An 8,496-nucleotide genomic window follows, 5' to 3' on the forward strand; every position below is an offset into this window, starting at 1 on the left:
TTTTTAATATTAAAATAAAAATATGTATAAATCTATAATTATTTCATGTTAATTTTACCACGTTTCAATGTTTATATTTAGGGCTCTAGCTGAGTTGGGTGAGTTAAATTCTTTTGAATTATTTAAATCAATAACTTTTATTGTACAATTTAAAGTTTATTTGAATTTTTCTAAGTCGAGTTGAATTTATAATTTTTTTTATAAATTTAGTTATAAATATTTATAATATTATGATACTATTTGATTTCAATTTAAACGATTTTCTATACTCTTATAGTCATATATTTCTTCTTATTTTTTCGAATGTAATATGCATATATAATATAGTGTTGATGAACTTGATTCAAACTTGAAAATCAATATACTAATTACTAAAAATTTTAATATATTCGAGTTCTATTTTATAACTCGACTCAAAAAATTTTAAATTTTCAAGTTTAGTCAAATTTATAAAATTACATCTTGAAGTTAATTCAAGTCGAGTTTTTTAAGGTGATATAGTTTTACTTACCCCGTTTATATTGGGTGTTAAAATATTCTTTGTAAATATTTGTATTTATAATATTGACATCTTTCTTGAATAAGAAGGATTTAAAATTTTCAAGTTTAGTCAAATTTATAAAATTACATTCAAGTCTAGTCCCACGCGTAACAACACCAGCATCCGCATGAATCAATGGTTCCACCACCGATCACATTACAAACGATCGCTCGAAGTCATTCTGATGTGGCGTATACGGTACTAATTCATTGTTTACGAGTAATAGTAATCAAGTCAAGATTACACACACTGGTCAAAGATCTTTACTCACCTCTGCTAATTCATTACGCTTATATAATTTGCTACATGTTTCTGTTAATCTTTTATATGTCTCAATTAACTCATGATAATAACATTTTTTTTTTAGTTTCATCCTAATAAGGGTTTTGTGAACGACTCCCTGACCAGGAATACACTCTGCTAGAGGGAGGCACACTCTTGAAGGACTCTTTAGTCTGAAACCTTATATTCGTGTCTATTTGTCTAGATTTATATCATAAGCACCTGAGACATTTGTAAAAAAATGTTTTAATTGCAATATAGGTTCGTATGTTGATCCTGTTTAAAAGAGAAAGTGTTATAGTTAAGAGAAATAGAAAAGGATTCGAGAAGAATAAATAGAGAATTAGAGATTTCAGAAAAGAAATACTTCATTCATTACTTGAGAAATCAATTCATCTCAGCCAGTGTTTATTTAGTTACAGGGCTATAATTGTAATTTAAAAATATGACAGTTGTCAATACTATATAACAACTATAACAAACTGATATTATCTTTTCTCTTCAGGTACACCGAACTTGGGCTAATTCCTATCTTGTTGGACTGCAAACTCAGACTGTCCCACTCCATCTTGACCCAGGTATTTGATATGCTCCACATCAGAAGGTAAATACATCGTTCCCTCTACTTTTATTGTAATCCCTAAATTCCCAATTTCAATCCCCTCTCGTCCCTCGATCCCCAATTCTCCATCATCAATCTCTAACCCTTGACCTCCTCTTCTCCCAATTCCTTCGTCATTTCCACGCTCTTCTCCACCTACTGTAACAATACCCGTCGCTGGAATCGATCCTTGACCCCAAGGATCAAAGCCTGGAAACTGCCCTCGCATAACAGTATAATCTTCTCATGTATCATTGGATTCATCAAGGTTCGTCCATCATACCAACAACTGCGTAACAAGTTTGTTTTGTCTGTTAATGATTCTTCTGCCCATCACTTTATAAGGTTCTATTCTAATCTGACCCTCTTCGTCCATTGTAGGAGGAGTCGTTGAAGAGACTGTTGAGGGCCCGATGTGTTACTTCAAAAGACTTACATGAAAGACTCGATGTAAACGCAATGATTCAGGTAAGTCCAATCGATATGCAACTTCCCTAATTTTCTCAATAATTTTGTAAGGGCCATAAAATTTTACTGCTAACTTTAAATTTTTTCGCAGGGCTAAGGAAGTTTGTCTATATGGTTGTAACTTCAGGTAAACTGTCTCCCCGATTGTAAAAACTCTCTCTGTTATATTCTTGTATGCTTTATGTTTCATCCTGTTGCTTGCATTCTCCAATTGTAGCTTTACTAATTGTCTAATGTCCTCTCTGCTTCTCATGAAATCATTAATTGACTGTACATTAGAGTTTGTCTGCCAAACCATAGTAGGAGGCTTGTAACCATACAATGCCTGAAAAGGTGTAATTTTTAGGGTAGTGTGGTAGGTAGTGTTATACCACCACTTTGCATGAGGCAACCACTTAGCCCGTTGCTTAGGTTGAAAAAAAACATAAGCCCCTTAAATACTGCTCCAATCATTGATTCACCCTTTCTGTCTGACCATCAGTCTCGGGATGGTAAGCTGTGTTGAACAGTGTAGTAGTGCCAAGCTGCTTCATTAGTTCTCTCCAAAAGAGACTAGTGAATGTCTTATCTCTTTCTGAAATAGCTAGTTTAGGCTGACCATGTAGCTTGTAAACATTATCTAGATAGAGCTTAGCCACCTCAACTACAGTGTAGGGATGGGACAATGCCATAAAATGGTTGTATTTTGTGAACTTATCCACCACAACTAATATACAGTTTTTCTTAGTGAAGTAGGTAAGCCATCAATAAAATCCATAGTAACCACCTCCTAAGCTTTTTGAGGAATAAGAAGGGGTTGTAGCAGTCCTGGTTTAGGTATATGCTCAACCTTAGTTTCCTGACAAACTGTACAACATCTTATATAGGTGACCACCATAGCCTTTAGCCTAGGCCAATAAAAATAGGAATCCTTTGATAAGTAGCTTGAGTCCTAGAATTACCTCCATGAGGAGAGTCATGTAAAACTTAAGAATTTGGAGTCTAAGAGACCCAGCAGACCCAATGTAAACTCTGCATTTAAATCTGAGTATCCCTTTTGAAAATGTCCAATTAGGATCAGCAGTAGGTGTCAGATAATAGTTTGATCCAGTCAGCAGCCAATTTGTCATCCTTATAGCTGGTTTCAACTTCTTGTACCCATCTAGGAATAAGCAAAGTAGTTCTCATAGCAAGACAGTGACCAGTATCTTCCCATTTCCTTGACAGAGCATCTGCTACAGTATTAGATTTACCCCTTCTATATTGAATAGTATAGTCCAACCCCAGTAATTTAGTCAACCCTTTCTTTTGAATTGTAGTGGTCAGTTTCTGCTCCAAAAGATACTTTAGTGGCTCATGATCAATTTTAATAATAAAAGGCTTACTCTCTAAGTAATGCCTCCACTTGGAAATTGCCATTAAAATAGCAAGATACTCCCTTTCATAGATAGAGAGGGCAGCATGTCTAGGACTTAGGGCCTTACTGAGATAAGCAATAGGTCTGCCCTCTTGAGATAGCACAACACCAATTCCTCCTGAACTAGCATTTGTTTCCAAACAGAAACTTTTGCTGAAATCAGGTAAGGCTAAAATTGGAGCGACACACATAGCTTGTTTTAACAATTCAAAAGCATTCAAAGTTGCAGTGGTCCACTGAAAATTGTCCTTAGTAAGCAATTGAGTCAAAGGCTTACTTATGGAACCATAATCTTTAATAAACCTCCTGTAATAACCAGTTAAACCCAGAAATCCACGTAAAGACTTTAAAGATTTAGAAAGAGGCAAATTCTTCATAGCTTCTATCTTACTAGGATCTGTTGCTACTCCTGCTGCAGAAATAATATGTCCCAAGTACTCCACTTGGGTCTGTCCAAAAAACACTTGGACATTTTTGTAAATAGTTGATTGACTTTCAAAACCTCCAAAACTAATTGCAAATGAGTCAGATGTTCTGCCATAGAATTACTATAGACTAATATATCATCAAAGAACACCAAAACAAACTTTCTAAGAAATGATTTAAACAAATCATTCATTAATGCTTGAAATGTAGCAGGGGCATTAGTAAGACCAAAAGGCATTACCTTTAATTCATAATGCCCTTGATGAGTTCTAAATGTTGTTTTGTAGATATCCTCCTTTTTAATTCTAATTTTCCAATAGCCTGACCTTAAGTCAATCTTGGAAAAATAAACTGCACCATATAGTTCATCTAATAAATCCTCCACCACAGGAATAGGAAACTTGTCCTTCACTGTCAGATTGTTTAATTGTCTATAATCAACACAAAACCTCCAAGTCCCATCCTTTATCTTTATCAATAGGCATGGAGAAGCAAAGGGACTCTTGCTAGGTTGAATAATAGAGGAAGATAACATTGTAGCAATCTGCTATTCTACTTCAGCCTTCTGGTTATGAGGAAATCTGTGGGGCCTGAGATTAATAAGACTAGAACTAGGTTTGAGGGGAATAGCATGATCATGAGTCCTTGTAGGAGGTAACCCTGTAGGCTCAGTAAAAATAGAGCTATACCACTTTAAAAGAGGTTTGAGAGCTGTAGGAACTGACTTAGAAGTCTCAGTCATACTTAGTAAAACCACATGCCCCAAAATAACTGCATCAGATGTTGTCATTTTTAATAAAGTAGCACCTAAAATCTGCTACAAAAGCAGTGAGGGTTGTTATCCCTATATAATAATAGTTTCCCCTTAATGTTCAAAACTCATTGTCATTTGATTGAAGTCCATCAAAATTGGACTAAATAATTTCATCCAATCAACCCCTAAAACCATATCACTTCCTCCTAATTTAAGGAGTCTAAAGCCATGTATAAAAGAGTGTCCTTGCATCTGCCACTCCACTTTGTTGCATCTAGTTGAACTATAAAGCTGTTGGCCACTTTGTTGCATCAACCCATTGTGTTGTCAAAAAATTGTGTACTGTCATTGTCAATCAAAATATTCAAAGGTCTGCCTTGTATTGTTCCTTGAATCCTCAAAGTATTATGGCTAATACAACCAGTAATAACATTCATAGATATTTCTAAGTTTTCATCTTCTTGCATTATCTGCTGGTCTAAATCAGTAGGGACATATTCTGTAGGAATAGGATTCTCCTCTTCAATCATCATATTGAGGTTTCTTGTTTTACATTGATGGCCTGGCTGAAATTTTTCTCCATACTTAAAACAAAGATTGTTTTGTCTTCTGTAATCAATGAGAGTATGTTTAGGATTGGAAATTGGTGAGGATTTAGTAGGTAGTGGCACTGAATTTGTCTTGTGAGTATTAATGGGGTTTGGGTAGGGTGGGATTTTAAAGGAAGGTCTCAACCTTCTGTTTTCAAACTCCACAGACAACTCATAGAGCTTAGCTTGTTTGCATGCCTCAGATAAATTTTTAGGATCTAAAGCTTTTACTCTATGTTTGATGTCTTCTCTAAGCCCACTTATAAAAAGTGACACAAAGAAATCTTCACTCAAGGGAGGATTCTGTAATAGCATGTGTGGTTGTAACTCCTCAAACCTTTCTTGATATTCTTCAACAGATCCTTTCTGAGTAAGCTTAGTTAATTCCTCCACAATGTCAGAAAAAGACCTATCACTAAATCTATGACACATATCAGCTTCAAACTCATGCCAAGTTACATGATGCTTCTTCATAATATAGCCATCAAACCATATTTTTGTTTTCCTGTAAGATACATAGTAGCTACTTCTACCCTTTGATCTACAGGAACATTGCATAAGGACAAATACTTGAGACACTTATGAAGCCAACCCCTAGGATTTACCCCCTCAAAAAATGGCAACTCTATTTTGGGTCTATGCCACATAATTCTGTTAAAAGAACCCCCTGGCCCCCTCTTTTCAGTTTCCAATCCCAGCATAATAGGTTTAGTATGACTGTTTTCACCCATTTGATTTTGAGGCCTAACATTATTCTTAAGGGCTAAACAAGCACCAGGCTTCTCTTTCAAAATTCCAGGTTCATCAGTGTTATAAGTGAATCTTAATTTATCCTTCACTACTGTCACCAAAACATGATTTTTCCCATTCTTATAGTTATTAGGAGTGTTTACCTGATCATCTGCAGACTGTTCTTGTTCCCCATTTCTGCCTGTTAAAATCTTCAAGAGTTCTTCCATATATCCTTGGTTGGTAGCCATTCTAGACTCCAATGCCATAATTCTGTTTTCTTGGGTCTCCCACCATTTAGGTGGATTAGTCTCATCCAGACTATTTTTCACCAAAGCTGTTAAGTCCTCCATCTATTTTTGCAGACCCGATAAATCCACTTCAGCCAGATTTTGATTCTTCTTTTCCATGCTCACTTACTTGCCAGAATTCGGGGCTCTGATTACCAATTGTTATAGTTAAGAGAAATAGAAAAGGATTCGAGAAGAATAAATAGAGAATTAGAGATTTCAGAAAGGAAATACTTCATTCATTACTTGAGAAATCAATTCCTCTCAACCAGTGTTTATTTAGTTACAGGGCTATAATTTTAATTTAAAAATATGCCAGCTGTCAGTACTATATAACAGCTATAACAAACTGATATTATCTTTTCTCTTCAAGTACTGGGCTATTGAACTTGGGCTAATTCCTATCTTGCTGGACTGAAAACTCAGACTGTCTCACTCCATCTTGACCCAGGTATTTGATATGCTCCACATCATAAGGTAAATACATCGTTCCCTCTTCTTTTACTGTAATCCCTAAATTCCCAATTTCAATCCCCTCTCGTCCCTCAATCCCCAATTCTCCATCATCAATCCCTAACCCTTTACCTCCTCTTCTCCCAATTCCTTCGTCATTTCCACGCTCTTCTCCACCTACTGTAACAGAAAGCGTGCAATTGCTATCCTTTGTTTATAAGCATGACACTACTTTTTAGCTTGTTGTTTTCCATGTATGAGTGCATACTAGTGCTCGTTGTTGCAACAAAAGCCTACAACTGGTGTACCAATAAATGAGTATCTTCAGCCAACAATTGTAAACTCGTATCCCATGATAACAGTAGGTAAAAGTAGGATTAGAAAATCAAAGATTTATTGTGTTAATAAGTCTTCTTCTGTGTCGGTTAAATTACATCAATCGAAGAAGCCTTACACAGTGAACATTGGACAAAAGTTGCTGAAGCTGATACCCTCATTAATAACAAAACATAATTTATTTGTCTGCTGCTCCCAAATCGAAAAGAAATCATCTGCAAATGGATTTTTAAATTTTATGGTAAAACAGAATGTATATGAGTTAATCTCTCGATGCAAGGCCATGCTCGTTGCAAAGGGATATCTCTAGAAAATTGGGTAAGACTTTGATGAATAAAATGGAGATTTAACTGAAAAGATGTATATAACCCAACCTCCAATGTATAAACAAGGTGACAAGAATCAGTTGGTTTGTAGATTGAACAAGCTTAAAGCAGACGCCCTGAGCTTGATTTGAAAACCTTAAAGAATGTCTGATATCAGAAGGTTTTGTTTTGTCTGACTCAGATGCTTCACTATTCATGAAAAATTCAGAAAGCAATGTGTTGTATTTGTTTCTCTATGTAGATGTGAGTAAAAAAATACGATGAAGTTCTCTTAAAGAAAACCAACTTTGGGAATGATAGAAGTCTACCAACACTTATGATTGTCAACTGCAAGTTATATTTTAATGTTGGAAGCCCTATTGAAGATGTAACAAGATAAAGAAGTATAGTTGGAGCTCTACAGTATATGGTAATCGCTCGTCCTGAGAATGTTCACTGTGAATCGTGTCTTTTACTCATGCCAGCTTTTCTCGACTCATTTTGAAACCCTTAATATGGTTTAAAATTTACTAATACTTATCTATAGCAGGATTTGACAATGCGAACTGGGAATCTGATGTTCTGGTCGGAAGTCTACAATAGGATATTGTATTTATTTTGGAGGAAATTTAGTTTTTCGGAGTTTGAAAAAACAAAAGGTGATTTGTGCAACTGAGATTCTATGGCTGGAGTCTTTATATAGTGAATTTCACATTACACTTGATGAAAAATCTACTTTATAGTGTGAGAACTCGAGCGATATTGCACTCAATGCTAATTCTATTCTGCATTCGACGTTTAAAAACGTTGAGTTAGATTTATTTATTGTCCGCGAAGAGATGGTAACAGAAAAGTTATTGGAAAACGAGACATGTATGTGAGCAAGTTGCTCATATAATGCTTAAACATTTATTAGCCATGTTCTTTTATAGTCTCCGAAACAAATTGTCTGTATATACTACCTATACCAGCTTTGTGTTTATAATCTAGTTTATTTTTTTATGTCAAGTAAAAAAAACATGGTGAATGAATACAGAAGATAAATAGAGTGGTGAGATGTTGACGAATTCAAAAATATTTCTTAAATGGAACACGTATATATGTTCAGCCCGTTTCAAAAAAACAAGACAAGGATCATTTATTACGGTATTTCTCCACCCAACTTTCATGCGTGTCGAAGTCTGTCCCACTTTTTATAGGAGTAAACATCTCCAACGGCTACTTTATTAATCTATTTCTTTATTATAAAAAATGTCAACCATACTCCAAATTTACCGACAGCCATTGCAGTCGAAGATTTGGAAAACAATACCGGACGGCCGCCG

At 35.3% G+C, this 8,496-nt stretch overlaps 1 long non-coding RNA gene across 1 annotated transcript; it reads left to right on the plus strand.

Annotated features, from left to right (window-relative positions):
* Positions 1–1,334: 1,334 nt before the first annotated feature.
* On the plus strand, positions 1,335–2,022 carry LOC120215518. Its single transcript, XR_005524964.1, has 3 exons — positions 1,335–1,724; positions 1,806–1,892; positions 1,984–2,022. It is a non-coding gene; the product is annotated as an uncharacterized LOC120215518 (long non-coding RNA).
* Positions 2,023–8,496: the final 6,474 nt, after the last annotated feature.

The sequence above is a fragment of the Hibiscus syriacus genome, unplaced genomic scaffold (genome assembly GCF_006381635.1).
Source record: "Hibiscus syriacus cultivar Baekdansim isolate YM2019G1 unplaced genomic scaffold, ASM638163v2 tig00110122_pilon, whole genome shotgun sequence".
NCBI lineage: Eukaryota > Viridiplantae > Streptophyta > Magnoliopsida > Malvales > Malvaceae > Hibiscus > Hibiscus syriacus.